The following is a 17,987-nucleotide window of genomic DNA, read 5'->3' as shown; positions in this document are numbered from 1 at the left end:
AATCGATACAAAATAATAAACCAATCGGAGTGTTATAACTTATGAGTAATGAAGACTGATTAATTAGCATTGCCGAGCGCTCGCTCGCACGAGAGAGATTGTCTTCTCATTTATTATTTCACTTTTAATACCTAGGAGTTTCGGTTCATTTCATTTCTAATTTCGGACATGGAAACTGGGGGCCGATCCTCATACTTATAATATCCTTTTGAGACTATCGCACTACATGTTGAATGCTCGTTAGTTCAACCTGCGATTAAAACGACATTACAGACAGGTATCAGTACTTAGTCAAAATTAACATTTAGCGATAATACAATTAGCGATGCGTTATATCAAATCCCATCCTTTTTTGACATGTAAATTTACTGCCGAACTAGCGAATGCATTTTGACTTACTCTGGTAACAAAAACGCTCGTCGCTATCTCGAAGCGCACGCGCACGCTAGCAAACACGCCACGCTCTCGCTGAGCGGGTTTATTAAGTTATTTCATTCAGCGCGGGCTGTTATTGACATTCCTAATTTTAGAACATAATTAGGGCAACAATGTCGGCAACTTATCGGTGTTTAATGCGTCTGATTGATTTCATTAATCACAAATATTATGTAGGCGTCGATTTGACCTTAGTAACACTTTCCGAAATGAAAGAAGCTGTAAGTAATCAAAGTGTTAGTTGTAGTTATTAGTCGTATAGCTAGTTTCGAGAGCGAAGTTGTATGACAAAATGTATGAGAGTTCGAGCCAGTGTTGTGGCGATTGCAATGCGTTATGTGACATAATATGTCAAATTCCATACATTTTCGAAACTAGAGAGTGCTATACGAGTTAGACGTGTTCAGTAGTAGTGGCCCCTAGTACCTAGTGGTGAAGTTCTTAACTACACTACAATGTTTTATCTCTATTTACCTTTGTAAATAGCTTCTGTCAGAGGTTACACATTGCAAATTACACTCAACATTATGGCCTTAGAAATTTTCATAATATTATTACAACAAACTTCTTAGGCAAATTTTCCAAAGGCAATAAAAGTATTATGTGAAAGGGTTACAGTATTAGCTGGAGACGGGTCGGCCTTCAATCCACTTAGTCGAGGCCACGGTGCTGCGTTGCGCGGACGAGCGATACAAAATACAAGACGGTGACGGTTAGGCTCATTTTGGGAGCCCGATCAAATCCGTACGGACTGATTTTCCGATTCGGTCGGCCTTCTCGTATATGAGGGCCTTTCCACTTCATTTTCTGTCAAAATACAGCAATGCATCAAGGTAGGTGCGACTTAGAACTAAACGCCGTAATGCTACGATACTTGGAATTTTTTTTTTTTTTTTTGTAATGAAATAAGGTGGCAAACGAGCAAACGGGCCACCTGATGGAAAGCAACTTCCGTCGCCCATGGACACTCGCAGCATCAGAAGAGCTGCAGGTGCGTTGCCGGCCTTTTAAGGGGTAATAGGGGAGGGTACGGAAGGGAATAGGGGAGGGTACTTAAGGAAATAGGGGAGGGTAGGGAAAGGAAAAGAGTAGGGGATTGGGCCTCCGGTAAACTCACTCACTCGGCGAAACACAGCGGAAGCGCTGTTTCACGCCGGTTTTCTGTGAGGACGTGGTATTTCTCCGGTCGAGCCGGCCCATTCGTGCCGAAGCTTGGCTCTCCCACGTCAAATGTTGGCCGATTCTTAGACCCTCGGAATACAAAGTTTCAAGACAATCGGTTCAACCGTTTTGGAGGAGTTTGGCAACTTCCATTGCAACATTAGAATTTCATTTATGTTATTGTAAAACAATATTACAGTCCAAGCAGCGACTACGCACCGCAACGCAATATGATATCGGTTTTACTGAGATATAAATTAGAGAAATACGTGGGCAATAATGTAAAAAGTAAGCCAATATAACGAGGAACTTTCATGAACCTTTTTGCAATTTACAAATACATATTAATATTTAATGTTACTATACAGAAAAAGACACAACATTAGGAGCTGCTACTTTCACAAGAATGGATATTACTTATATTACTTTGAAAGTAATAGATATATAAGTTTTATATTGCTCTACCGACTACCACTGATTGGTACTACTAATATACAGTGTGTAACAAAAATAAGTGATAATACTTTAGGGTGTGTACGTGTTCCTTGTAGAGAGTTCACTGTGAAAGTAACAGCTCTGAAAGTTGAAAATTTTTTTTCAGTTTTGTATGGGCAAGGGCAAGAGCGTCACGAGTTTCTCCATACAAAAGTGAAAAAAATTTTTGGTCTTTCAGCGCTGCTACTTTCACATTTAACTCTCTACAAGGAACACGTACACACCCTAAAGTATTATCACCTATTTTTGTTACACCCTGTATATTCTGTGCCACTGTCCACTGATCTCTAAATTGTTACTACGTAAGTTCTACGCCGCGCGCCACTTCAAAGCAGCTGCGGTGGCATGGGTCGCTAGACCAATGTTTTTTTTTAATGAAATAAGGGGGCAAACGAGCAAACGGGTCACCTGATGGAAAGCAACTTCCGTCGCCCATGGACACTCGCAGCATCAGAAAAGCTGCAGGTGCGTTGCCGGCCTTTTAAGAGGGAATAGGGTAATAGGGGAGGGTAGGGAAGGAAAGGGAATAGGGTAGGGGATTGGGCCTCCGGTAAACTCACTCACTCGGCGAAACACAGCGCAAGCGCTGTTTCACGCCGGTTTTCTATGAGAACGTGGTATTTCTCCAGTTGAGCCGGCCCATTCGTGCCGAAGCATGGCTCTACCACGTATAAATGTCGTTAGAAAAAAATGTCGGTAGAAAATGAAACCTACAGCCTGTAAACTATTACCTATTTGAATTTTCGAATGTCGACTTTATTTTATCAAACGCTTTAAATGTCAATTTCACACATTTTAATTGGTGATTTTATATTATAGAAGCGATGAAGAAAACGTCTTGACTAAAGGGCTGAGGTCGTCGGTACAAACTACGTCTAAAATAATGACCTAATCATATTATAGCACACACCCACACACACACCTAACATGACAAAGCAACGTTTACCGGAGTATTGTAATATTTTATTATGTTACATTTAAGACAAAGCATAATAAAATTAGAATCCTACTGAAGTAACAAAATATAACAAAAATATTACCTGCCCTCCCTTTTGTGTCCTCGGAGGAACAAAAGTTGTGGGTTAAATCACGCGACTCAATACGAAATATTTGAGGTAAGTAATTTAATTGTGCCTCGAGTTATTAGGGTAATATCGTTCCTCGCTAGGAGGGGGAGGGGTGGACGCGGGAAGGGGGAGGAGGAGGCAACAGGTATGCGTGTGACGTCACACGGCGTTTGTTTACTCACTCAGTAACTTCACTCTATACAACGAGCGATAAGTGATGGCTAAATTAAAACGGAAGTTCATAAGCTGGTGATAAGGTAAAATAATATGTAATACATTAAGAGCCTGTATCACCACTTCTGATAAATTAGCGTCGAACAGGCTATTCACAGCTTTTTTGACCGATTCTCCATACTTCATCTGTCAAGTTAAGTGGTGGATAGCCTATTCGGCACTTATCAGGAAGTGGTATGAAACAGGTCATAAAAGTTAATTCACGATGAATCGAAATGAGCGATAAAATTAAATTATGTAATCTTAAAACAATAAAACTGCTCCGACCTCTGAGTAGAATTTCCTATTTTCCTATTTTTTTATTCTTAGCGCTCTTACAGACGAACGGCACGTGTCGGCGGCACGTGTCGGCGGCAGTCGACGGCAGTTGACGGCACGTGTCAGCGGCAATTGACGGCAGTTGACGGCAGTTGACGGCAGTCGACGGCAGCCGACGGCAGCCGTTGACAGTTTATGACGCTTGCAGGGGGGCTACCACGACCTTTCCTAAAACGATGATTCCAGAACACTTTGTTGTAAGATTACAACAACATTACCGTACTCACTTTTTAAATATAATTTTACTAAAAAACATAAAAAAATGCAAAACATTGTTAAATCCACTGTGAAATATCAACTTTTTTAAGATCGCTAGCTTGACGTTAAAGTAATTATTGCTTATCTGTCAAACGGTGTCGCTTAGTAGAGGTGGTGGTAGGCCCCCACTTGTGACGTACTGCCTAAAGGTAAGCGGCCACAGGTCGGTATTTTCGCACGTCTCGCATCAAACGGATATTTTTTTCACAGTACGTACTACGTCCGCTGAATCGGCAGCGTACGGATTATCGACTAGCCTAGTAAATGAATGCTCAAAAGGGGGGTGTGGATGGAATAGTCGAAACCAGAAATTTTGACTTAGGAACTTTGTTTGGACTAATTTGAAGATAAACATACTGGCAGTCGGTAATCTGTATGCTGCCGATACAGTGGACGTACTGTAAAAAAATTATCTGTTTGATGCAAGACGTCCGTTGCGTACGATACCGACCTGTGGACGCTTACCTTTACGCGCTACATCACAACTGCAAGCGTGATAAACTGTCGACGGCTGCCGTCGACTGCCGCCGACACGTGCCGTTTGTCTGTAAGAGCTCTTAGATCTGTGATTGAAAAACAGGTATTTTACCCCCGAGGCCTGAAAATCAAAATCAATTCGCGGTGAGTCCCCCAGAGGTGTAATGGAGGCTGTATTATTTCATTACCTCGTGCTCCTGTCAATACGTTCGCACGTTCATCATCATCATCATTTCCGCAAGCTATGAGCTGATATACTTGAGATATATATGGGATTCGTCAAAATGACAAACTGCGGTGCGGCGATGTAAAATGTGTAAATAGGCCAACTCGTGAAATCGTTGACTGTAGTTGGTCTACTAGTTGGTCTAATACTAATACCTATATATTCTGTGACTGTGGTCTGTAACGTTTAACGTCTATACTAAAGGCCATCTTGTTAAGTCTTTAACTGTTAATTAAATGGTTTCATTTAGTTAATTCGCTAGTCATTCAATAAACTATCGAATAGCAGATTCAACCGGATGACTGCGACAGCCGCCATGTGGCTCTACATCAGACTGCTTTGTTGATAAGGTTGCATAGTTTATCTATAAGATGTGATTTTTTTTTAATGAAATAAGGGGGCAAACGAGCAAACGGGTCACCTGATGGAAAGCCACTTCCGTCGCCCATGGACACTTGCAGCATCAGAAGAGCAGCAGTTGCGTTGCCGGCCTTTAAAGAGGGAATAGGGTAATAGCTAATAGGGAAGGGTAGGGAAGGGAATAGGGGAGGGTAGGGAATCGAAAAGGGTAGGGATTGGGCCTCCGGTAAACTCACTCACTCGGCGAAACACAGCGCAAGCGTTGTTTCACGCCGCTTTTCTGTGAGCCCGTGGTATTTCTCCGGTCGAGTCGGCCCATTCGTGCCGAAGCATGGCTCTCCCACGCCAAATGATGATGTATCGATAATGCGGCACAACACTAGCGCTAGGGCCGCCATGTGGCGCTACATAAACAAGCCGGTTTATTGCCGGCGCGGGCTGATGGAAAAGATTTAATGTTCGGTATAAATAATGATCAACACTCCACAGACCGGCCGTCGGCGCCGAGATTTTTTAATGAAATATTGCCATAGATCATTGGAAATCATTTTATGCGTGGAAAGATCCGTATTCTGACAATATAAGCATAGAAACTCCGATGTAAAAGAATACCGATGTCCTATATACGATCGACGACTACTTCGTTTCAATCAATTCATTACTGTCATACTATATTCTACTAGCTGTTGCCCGCGACTTCGTCCGCGTGGACTTCAGTTTATAGTGCGCGATGTCAACAAAATTGGTGTCAAAAGCTTTTTTATAATAAAATAAATTAATTAAAAATCAAAAAACCCGACTGTAAAAAATGTTAACTAAAAAGAACGAAACAAGACCTAATTCCGCCGGAGGCATCGAATCCATGTTTTAATTGATACGACTCTTGCTTACGAGTTTCATGCCAGGATGAATAGAAGGTTACATAGAAAAATGAAGAAGAAGAAAGTGGATTATAAAATGCAGTCGGAGGCATGTCGCACCAAGTTTAACATTAATTCATAAATCATAAAATATTATGCCTCCGACTGCATTTTATAATCCACTTTCTTCTTCTTCATTTTTCTATGTAACCTTCTATTTATCCTGACTTGAAACTCGTAAGCAAGAGTCGTATCAATTAAAACATGGATTCGATGCCTCCGGCAGAATTAGGTCTTGTTTCGTTCTTTTTAGTTAACATTTTTTGCAGTCGGGTTTTTTGATTTTTAATTAATTTATTTTATTATCGACTTTTTAGTTGTAGCCATCTAACCATTTCGACAATCAATCTTATACAAAATTGAAAAACTACCGTGCTGATATTTCTATTGCGGTTGGCCTCGGCTCCTCCCGCGTGAATGTCGGTGAGCTCTGCAAAAAGCATACTCAGGAAAGACTCGGTTAGCAAAATGATTCCCAGGTCAATTCACAGACTTCAACACTAACATCGACGACGCAGTCATTATACGCAGGCTGCACCCTGCACAGATTGTCTTCCTCCCGCACGCGCACTATCGTAATATTTTAATTTCGCCATAATTTCAAAACCAAATGTCCAATTTTATTCATTCAAAGACCAAATATTATCTACATAAACTGTACTTAGTGATGGAATAATTTATTTTGGTAAGAATTAAAAGAATGAGTAAAATAAACGCGTTTAAATGTAGTCCAAAAAAATTCAAGATTTTTAAATAAAAAATTAAATTAAGAAATTTAAAAAAACCCCCGCCAAACAACTTTAAAAAGTAATGAAATAATATATTTTACTGACTTTAAGTTTAAATAATTCCTAAGTGTAAAGTGATATTTTAGTCCATAATTGTTGTCACGGTGTGTCGGGGGACCGCCACATATGTATTTTGCTGGCACTGTGACCTTCTTTCGCGTGAATTTTATATGTTGGCATTTTGCAGCATTTAGTTTCATGTTGTTCGCTAATAATATAATACTCCCCACACCGGTTTCGGTGACGGTGGCCGGTTTCATTGAAACCAGACCAGGTACGCAGGAGTGATTTTATAGTGCCCAAGTGTGTGCGCAGTACACAAGAGCACTCTCTATTTCTTTACTCTCATAACCCAGTGGGACGGAAGACTGACACGACTGGCGAGAGATCAGGCGCAGGACCGACTTTTTACATGCCCATCCGACGCATGGATCATCTTACTTGTCAGACAATCAGGTGATCAGCCTGCATTGTCCTAACCAAACTTGGAAATGACATGTTTCCAACGCGGGATTCGAACCCACGACCTCCGGAGTCGAGAGCGACGCTCTAACCACTAGACCATGGAGGCGTTTTGTTCGCTAAACACCACTGATAAATACGATCTAGATCAGATTGCAGTAATAGTGAGTCAGCTTGAGATTTGATTACTTTATAAATTTTCATGTCGTCAGCGAACATGGAACATTTACAATGGTGAACACAGTTGACAATGTCGTTAATAAATAACAAAAATAGGATTGGCCCTAAGTGTGATCCCTGAGGCACGCCCGAGGTTGCTGTATACCTAACAGAATCCGACCCATTCACCACCACTGTTTGCTCATGCTCACTCAAATAAGACTTGAACCAATGAAGCAATTGACCGCTTATTCCGTACTGCTCGTTAAGTTTTTTTACCATGATTTTGTGGTCAACCAGATCAAAAGCACTGGCAAAGTTCGTATAAATAGAATCGACTTCGTCTCTTTTATCAACAGCCTCAAAAATCGAAGTCAAATACGAGACGAGGTTCGTTATTACTGACTTCTTTTTTTGGAAGCCATGTTGTTGAGCCGCTATTGAACTAGCACAGTGGCGTGTCAAGACAGTGCCTCAAAAATTTTCGCGAAAGAAGATATAATAGCAATAGGCCTATAATTCTTGACTTTGCCAGAATCGCCTTTTTTTAGTACAGGTACAATTCTAGCTTTTTTCCATTCGTTTGGAAAGACCCCAGACTGTAACGATTTGTTGAATATCATCATGAGAGGAAGATCCAGCAATCTAGCACATCTTTTAACAAAGAGAGGTGGAATATTGTCAGGCCCAGCACCCTTGTTTTGGTCTATGAATTTAAGTATTTTTGCTATCTCGGATTCTGATAGTACTATGCAATGAAGGTTGGAATTGGGTTGCACGCCTATACTTGCATGTGTAGTTACTTGAGGATTGATACAAGAGGAAGAGCTACTTGAGAATTCAGAACTAAAGTGAGATGCAAACAAATTTGCAATATTTAAGTTACCTGCCACTGTCGAATTATCATCACTCATTGCAGATGGTAAGCAAGGGGAAGATTTCTTATGCTTGATATAACTCCAAAATGCCTTTGGATTCTTTTTTACACTATTTTCAACCATTCTGATATAATCATTATAGCAATTTTTTGTAAGTTTATTACATCGTTTGCGCATTATTGCATACTCAAGTCTATCACGAGGGTTACCGAACTTTCGCGACTTAAGTCTTAGTTTTTCCTTTTCTTTTAAAAGTTTAATTCGATTTTTAGAGAACCAAACTGGGTATTTAGACCTGGTAGATCTTCTTCTGGGTACAAATTCTAAGTTGCAAGTAAAAAGAGGAAACCATTTCATCAACACAATTACTAAAGGTAACACGCCAGTCAATATCTTGCAGAGCACGAAAATTGTAATCGGTTCTCTGAGATTTGTCATTAGCAACAACCACATTATCAAAAGAAATGTCAATATCAAGCGGGAGATGATATGGGTCTATCTTGCTTATACTAGTAATGGCTTCGCTAACGACACATGGGATATTAGTTAGTACAAGATCAAGGATTTTGCTATCTTTGGTTTTAATGTGGTTTCTTTGAGATAATCTTGTTAGGGACATAAAATCTGTCAAGGCATAACCCAACTTATTATTGTAATTGTGTGGCGTGAGATCCATATCATCCCCATCAGAGCGCCAGTTTATAAAACTCATATTAAAGTCATAAAGTATGGCATAAAGTATACACCACACAAATTCCTATCTTTACATTCTCGTTGCCATTATTAAAACTAAGTTGAACCCATAAATCATCACATTTACTTTCACAATTAAATAAGCGTATATTTGCTATCGTCTTTTTGACTGCAATGAGAATACCGCCACCATCACTTTTAGAATAAAATTCAGATACGGTTCGGTCGCGTTGATGTTCACAATATCTATCGTCAATAAACTCCGAATCCAAAATGTTACTGTTGAGCCAAGTCTCCGTAAGAATGATAAGATCATAATCATGCTGTAAAATATTAACGTAGATGTCATTGGTTTTAGTCCGCATTCCGCGGAGATTTTGATAATATAACCGAAGCATTGTCGCGGTTGAATACACTGATAAATAATAACTTTATAATATTAGTGTAGATTTATCGTTCCATTTAATATTAAAACTGCAAGTTATATACATATTTAGAATCAGTGCTTAAAATCCTTTATTTTGATATCCCACTCGATATGCTTGGTAGAATTTTTATTTTTTTTACCTCACAATATGGCGTTGACGCCATGGCAGATGTTTGAACATCTGCCATTTTGTTTTTTTTTTAATGTCACCTATCTAAGAACACTTGGGTCATTAAGACAAAACTAACGATACCTCAATTGTGAAAATCCGTTTAGCAGTTCTGGAGATACAAGGCAATAAAGAATATTACAAACATACATGATACGCGCCAAACACATAACCCTCCTGGCAGTCGGGTAATAAAAAAACCCTGGTACCCCTTTAATCGTAGCAGCTGTGCAGTGTGTACATAATATTTCATTTTTTTAACCCATCGATCGTGGAATAACGAGACACAATAGCTTATCTATTATTATCGCGGTCGGATGCGGCCGCTTAGTTCTTCATGAATTAAATTATTAAACTTTATATTTTATGCCAAATTTTAAAGCTTATTTAGCCCCCCATTACACAACTTTACCCATAAACTATATTTCATCATTGATTATAGGTTTAAGGTTACGTCACTGCATAGATAAAGTACTGAGTTATATTTTAATAACGTAAAAGAGAAATAACAATCGAAAGAAATCGAAACTCATCAGCGCGATGTAGCAGACGCACGGCGCCATCTGTTATGAATTTTTGAAACTAAGTTAATTTGAACAAATTTACGCATTTTCACCCCCTTACAACCCTTTTTTCCATTAAAAAAGTAGCCTATGTCCTTTCTCAGGCTTAAGGCTATCTGTATACAAAATTTCATTACAATCGGTTCGGTAATTTTGGCGTGAAAGCGAGACAGACAGACAGACAGAGATACTTTCGCATTTATAATATTAGTATAGATTGTAGACATGTAAGCTCAATTCATAGACCATAATGCTACCAATTATTGAAATGTCATGCACAGTTTTGAAGTGACGACTGACGACATAATATGATAAATTTGGCACTCGTCAGCCGGCAACCGGCAGCATAATAGCCTATCAACCTACCAGCCTAACAGCCCAACAGCCCAACAGCCTCAACAGCCTAGCCTAACAGCCTAACAGCCATAACAACCGGCAGCCGATAGCCGGCGCTAATCACATTACTGGCGGCATCGCTGATCGGGTCGATCACTGATTTGGCGAGTTAACGTCAGTTACGCCTCATCTAATCGCTAATCGTATCGGAAATACATAACTAGATTAGAACTAGACTAGACTAGAACTGCGTTGTGGCAAAATTTGTTAATCGCGCGGGAACCGTAAATTTTTCGGGGATAAAAAGTATTATATGTCCTTTCCCAGGATTCAAAGTATCTCCATAACTAATTTCAGCAAAATTGGCTCAGCGGTAACATGACGGTAACAGACAGACACAATTTCGCATTTTTAATATTAGTAAGAATTAATACAAACCAGTTTCTGTTTCTCTTTTATTCTAAGTTGTTTGGTGTTTGTGAATCGTTTAACATTTCTACTGTCCATATCCTATCCTACTAGTCCTACTTCCTACTAGTCCTACTAATATTATAAAGGCGAAAGTTTGTTTGGATGTATGGATGTGTGGATGTATGGATGTTTGTTACTCTTTCACGCAAAAACTATCGAATGGATTTTAATGAAACTGTACAACAGTATAGCTTATACATCAGAATAACACATAGGCTACAATTTTAACCGACTTTCAAAATGGGGGAGGTGTTATGTTTGTTTTCTTATGTTCAACGATTACTCCGCCGTTTGTAAACCGATTTTCAAAATTTTTCTTTTGGTATATAGGGTATCATGCCAATTTAGTATTATATTCACAAAAGTGGTGATCTGATGAAGGATCCATAAGTAATCGAGGGAACTCCTCAATGCAAATTACATTCATCGTCATCATCATCACTATCATATTACCAGTGACGGATTAAAGCGCTTATTCCACTTATCCTAGCTAGGACGTCCTAGCTAGGATAAGTGTAAGTAAGTAAGAAGTGGAATGAACCTGAAGAATATGTTTGCTTGAACGCGCTAACCTCAGGAACTATAGGTCCGATTTAAAAACTTATTTCAGTGTTAGATAGCTTATTTATCGAGTAAGGCTATAGGCTATATTATATGTACTTATGAGGTCGTATTAGTCTTAGCGTGATAATTCACGCTAAAACTAATACGACCAAAGAAACTCAGGAAAATGTGGGAAAAACGGGGGAAATATTAGAAAGATTTATCTCACGAACTATTAGAGCAATTTTTATGGCAATATTTGGCACAGATATAGAGTAGACCACGTGAAGAGAGTAGAGACATAAGCTATTTTTTATGGGAAAATGTAGGGTTTCCGTAAAATTCCAAATTTACGCCGGCGAAGCCGCGCGGGACATCTAGTTAATAATATAAACGCGAAAGTGTGTCTATCTGCCAGTCACAGTAGTAGACAGTCTAGTTCTAGTTTTCTAACGTACCAAACAAAGTCAAAACATTTTTGAAACAAAGTTCCTTATCGCACGGTTCGGCGTAAAGGGGGCTAGACAGAACGATATTTGACCTCTATTTGACCTACTGTTTTTTATTATTACCAGCATGGTAGGGGCAGCGGGCGTCGATATTATTCTGTATCTAGATGGTTTTTTTGAGAATAAACAGCGACGCGTTGTTGGTATTCCTGGGCGTCAATAGATGGCGTTTTTTTAATATTTTTTTGAGTATATAATGTATATGACGTATAGGTACAGGTTTTTTGAACATAAGAAATAACTTCGTTCCATTCGGGTGTCCCTTGACGCCTCTCAATTTTTTTAACTTTATGTCTATACCTGACACACAGAGTATATCAATTTGTTTTTAGATATGTATCTACATATTTTTTTAAGCGTATAGCTTCAAAACTTCTTATTGTTTTATCAAATAGGACTACGGACTACCTAATGGGAAAAGTTGGCGCCGCCCGCGGCAGTTTCAACTGCGATAACTAGAACTTATGTTTTATTCGTCGAAAGGTTGTTTTCAAAGACTTTTCTCCTCTAATCTGTAGCTGCCGCGGGGGCCTCTATATGCCGGAACCCAGGCCGTTCCTTGTCGATTGTCGAAGGTTATGTTATTTAAACTGCAGGGATGTTGGGAATATCCGCATCCGCATCCGTAAAAGCGGAGCATCTGCATAGATTTGGGCATCCGCATCTGCATCCGTATCCGCATTAAATCAATGCGGATTTTTATGCGGATGCGAATGTCATACGAGTTGCGACAAGAAAAAAAGCGGCGGGCTCTGTGAATGGCGCGTACCGTTTGTGCGTGACAAATGACCAATGGGAGCGAAAAAGCCGGCCAATTAATCGGCCACGTACAATAGAGGGTTCCATTATAGTACTACCAGTTTTCGATAAGTTTTGTATCGTCAATGAATGTAGAATTATAACATGTTTTACACTACTAACAACATGATCTCAGTTACATTCAAAGGAATTTGAACGAAAAATTCCTTTGTACTTCTCAATAACTTATGATTCTAATATGGCTAAGAAGACTTCATAAGTTATGAAGTCTTCTTAGCCGAGATAATTTTCTTTTTTTTAGCATATTTCCTACTCCCGTGAATTTTTCCACATATTTTTCAGAATCAACCGTTTAGCTAATAGCTGTTAGAAGGGGGAGACACTGGACACTAACGATTTCTTCCACTTTAAAACTTTGCATATCTAATAAATGGATCCCTAAATCGGAAATGATCTGGGAATACTCGTAATATTTTTAAAAACCCTATCCAACGATAACACAAACGGTGGAGTGGATGCGAAATAAATAAAACTATCCCCGCTTGATGTGTAAGGGAGGCCCCATAAATGTATTTAAAGATTTTATATACCAATAGATGATGCCCGTAACCCTGTTGCGCCAAAATTCGTTTATCGCGCTGGAACAGTACATTATTTCGGGATGAAAAGTATCGTATGTCCCTTCCCGGGATGCCAAATTGCCAAATTTCAGCAAAATCGGTTCAGCGGTTTGAGCGTGAAGAGGTAAGAGGCAGACAGATAGAGGTACAGGCAGACAGACAGACACTCTTTCGCATTTATAATATTAGTATGGATGGATTTTGTCGACATCGTTTATATGTATGTGCATTCATGCCGAATTTCGGCTTTGTAGGCCGACTACTAAGACTCTCTGAGCGAAACTGCGGAGAAACAGACAGACAGACGGACAGATAGACCGAAAATATAAGGGTTCCTTGTTGATTACGGAACCCTGAAAACGGCGACAGGATCCGACGCGTTTATTGTGGTGCATCAATTGTCTTGTGTAAATTAATCACTACGTGTTTGTTTGTGCTTCATACTTAATAAAAAGCGGCATTATTAGATACTATTTAATAATTTTAGTATAATGCTTTATGCTCCTATTAATAACTTCGTGTACTTACTAACAAAAAAGTGGTAGAGGTTTTTAAAAATATGTTCTAGGGAACCGGTACTATTATTTTGTAATACATTAATAATACTTTTTCATTTTATTAACTATATTTATGTAGGATCCGCAACATCCCCATCCGCATCCGCGGTTGTGAACCTCTAAAAATCCGCATCCGCATTCGAATCCGCGGATGTGAAAAAATTGGGATCCGCAACATCCCTGATTTAAAGCACACATCCAGGTCGGCCTCCGATCAGTCTGACTGGAACGATCAACATCTCCGTAAATCACAGTTATTTGCTTACTATTATGAAGTAATTCTCTCCACGCGTCGTTCAAAAGCTTTTCTCCTCAAATTGGCGATCATTTACAGCTTGTTTGTAAGTTATTACTAACATTACTTACAGACTTAGGTCGTAAGCAATTGTTTTCTTGCAACCTGGGTTGTAACTTTTTGTGAACACTCTCGCGTTAATTAAACTATTTAGATTCAACTTCTTCGTAATAATGTTTTTTTTTATTTATTGCATCCTCAAAAAGTTACATTTAAAGTATGGAATCAGAGTTTACTTATGATGGTGAATGAATATAAATTTATTGAAGTAATATTATGTTAAAAACATATTATGTGTCCCAAGAACTATATTGTTATTTAACAAATACTTTGCAATATGCTTCAACTAGCGAATGAAAAATTGAAGAAGCCTTTGAACGACACAAACATACCGTAGTGAGTTGACGAGCTCCGAGCGCAAAGTGCACTAAATTCTTTCAAGAATTTTCACAACATTGCATTGTGAACTGTAAAGTAACGAGTTGAGTGCGCGAGGATCGTAGAATGTCGCTTAATTGAATGGCCCCCGAACGGCATGGCCCTCGAGCTCCGCGGCCCGTTGACAGGGGCCCCCACGTTTTGGCCCGTCGACTGGGGCCCCCGCGCCTCGGCCCGTCAACAGGAGCCTCCGCGCTTCGACCCACTGAAGACGGGCCCCGAGGCGAACGTCATGGACCTGTCAACTCGCCATTTATTTTTGCTCTTTTTATTAAATCCGATCGCGACAACCTGACGCTAACTAATTGATCGATTTCAATTATGGAATATTATTCCTTAAAAAAATGCCTTATTTAATAAGAAAAAGAGATCCTACTAATATTATAAAGGCGAAAGTTTGTTTGGATGTATGGATGTGTGTATGTATGGATGTTTCTCTTTCACGCAAAAACTACTGAACGGATTTTAATGAAACTGTACAACAGTATAGCTTATACATCAGAATAACACATAGGCTACAATTTTAACCGACTTTCAAAATGGGGGAGGTGTTATGTTCGTTTTCTTATGTTCAACGATTACTCCGCCGTTTGTAAACCGATTTTCAAAATTTTTCTTTTGATATATAGGGTATCATGCCAATTTAGTATTATATTCACAAAAGTGGTGATCTGATGAAGGATCCATAAGTAATCGAGGGAACTCCTCAAATTTTATAGGGAAACTCGTGGTGACTTCGGTTTCGTGAGAAGTATTCTAAGCATATGCTACCAACAAGTAAGATTTTGCACCGAGGTATACCTGGTATACCGTGGTTCGGAAGGTGCTGAGAGAACTCCTGATTCTTTATAGATACAAGTTTGGGAGTTTCGGCGTTGTTTTAAGAACGGAAAGCATATTATGCTACTATGCAAATTACATTCATCGTCATCATCATCACTATCATATTACCAGTGACGGATTAAAGCGCTTATTCCACTAATCCTAGCTAGGACGTCCTAGCTAGGATAAGTGTAAGTAAGTAAGAAGTGGAATAAGCGCTTAAGGCTACTTGATGCCCTAAGCAATCCATGCCTGTGGGCCCCCCTATCTGTACTATGGCAACTAGAATAAGTCTTTAAGCCTTTGCCGCTTAAAAACATTAGTTTTTTCCTATAAACTTTTTTTGATGTGGTTTTTGGTGACGTGAGGCTGAGAGTGAGACGTGAACGTAAGGACATATTTTTTTGTGCTCCCTCTGGTGCCCCCTCAGACGTGATGCCCTAGGCAATTGCTTAATTTGGTTAAGGGTTAATCCGTCACTGCATATTACACTATGCGTCGTCGATTATGAGCCTATTATGTGTTATTCGTACTTTTCATAGTCTTTTAGATCAAGACTCGAGTTTTTCAAGCGATAATTTAAAAAAATCTAATTATAAACCTGAAGAGTATGTTTGCTTGAACGCGCTAACCTCAGGAACTATAGGTCCGATTTAAAAACTTATTTCAGTGTTAGATAGCTTATTTATCGAGTAAGGCTATAGGCTATATTATATGTACTTATGAGGTCGTATTAGTCTTAGCGTGATAATTCACGCTAAGACTAATACGACCAAAGAAACTCAGGAAAATGTGGGAAAAACGGGGGAAATATTAGAAAGATTTATCTCACGAACTACTAGAGCAATTTTTATGGCAATATTTGGCACAGATACAGAGTAGACCACGTGAAGAGAGTAGGGACATAAGCTATTTTTTTATGGGAAAATGTAGGGTTTCCGTATAATTCCTAATTTACGCGGGCGAAGCCGCGCGGGACATCTAGTATTTAATATAACTGATTAAAATGTTACAAATGCTGTACTAATACCTTATCGAGAATAATTTTATCAACTTTTAGACGAAACGAACTTGACTTTAATTATACACACAAATACTGAAGCGTCCTGAATTCGCTAAAAACAGCCCATACGTGATTTTCATTATTACGCAATACGTATTTAAGTTTAAACGATAATTATCGTATTTACTGCTATAGTAACATTTAATTAGTGAATTAATTGGGGCCCCATATTTTGAACCGTGTGATGTGGTCGGCACTTGAGGGTTAAGGTGTGACGTCACAGCTCACATTTCACAAGAGCACATCCCGGTGTTCACATCGCGAATTTCTCCATTAATAGGTTATGGCGTTATTGGCAGGTTATTGGGTCATCATTCATAATTCAAATAAGTTTAGGGCATTGGGTGGAGTATTTAGGCACCCCATTATAACTATCGTCGTCGCGAGTCTTCTTGCACACAAGAACTTTTTTAAACTGACTTCACATGACCGCGTACGTGCAATGTAGACTGACCCTACAAGTATTAATATTTATTCGATAATCTTGTACACCTTTATAGAGCGCGGCTCTTAACTCGGAGGTCGTGGGTTCGATTCCCGCGTTGGAAGCATGCTATTTCCAAGTTTGGTTAGGACAATGCAGGCTGATCACCTGATTGTCTGACAAGTAAGATGATCCATGCGTCGGATGGGCATGTAAAAAAGTCGGTCCTGCGCCTGATCTCTCGCCGGTCGTGTCGGTCTTCCGTCCCACTGGGTTATGAGAGTAAAGGAATAGAGAGTGCTCTTGTGTATTGCGCACACACTTGGGCACTATAAAATTACTCCTGCGTAGCTGGCCTGGTTTCAATGAAACCGGCCACCGTCACCGAAACCGATGTGGGAGCCATTACACCTAGTAGTCATCTAGTTACCAAATGACGCCCGCAACTTCGTTGCGCCAAAATTCGTGTTTCGCGCAAGAACCATATATTTTTCCCGGACAAAAAGTATCCTGTGTCCTTTCCCGGGACTCAAAGTATATCCATGCCAAATTTCAGCGAAATCTGTTCAGCGGTTTGGGCGTGAAGAGGTAACAGACAGACAGACACACTTTCGTATCCATACTATACTAATAGTACCTATACCATACTAGTATTAGTACTAGTATATACTACTAGTAATATTATAAATGCGAAAGTGTGTCTGTCTGTCTGTTACCTCTTCACGCCCTAACCGCCGCGCTGTACCGAATTTGCTGGGTATGGAGATACTTTGAGTCCCGGAAAAGGACATTTGGATAATTATACAGAGTGTAACAAAAATAAGTGATAATACTTTAGGGTGTGTACGTGTTCCTTGTAGAGAGTTCAATGTGAAAGTAGCGGCGCTGAAAGACCAAAAATTTTTTTCACTTTTGTATGGGGAAACTCGTGACGCTCGGGCCCTTGCCCATACAAAAGTGAAAAAAAAAAATTGTCTTTCAGAGCTGCTACTTTCACAGTGAAATGTCTACAAGGAACACGTACACACCCTAAAGTATTATCACTTATTTTTGTTACACC

General features: G+C 39.5%; 1 long non-coding RNA gene across 1 annotated transcript in view; it reads left to right on the top strand.

The window, feature by feature from the left end:
* Positions 1-17,987, top strand: part of LOC121733291 — a 28,335-nt gene that overhangs the window by 4,949 nt on the left and 5,399 nt on the right. The gene's annotated exons all lie outside the window — the stretch shown is intronic.

Source organism: Aricia agestis, chromosome 13 (assembly GCF_905147365.1).
Source record: "Aricia agestis chromosome 13, ilAriAges1.1, whole genome shotgun sequence".
In the NCBI taxonomy this organism is placed as follows: Eukaryota; Metazoa; Arthropoda; class Insecta; order Lepidoptera; family Lycaenidae; genus Aricia; species Aricia agestis.
This window is presented reverse-complemented; position numbering and strand designations above follow the sequence as displayed.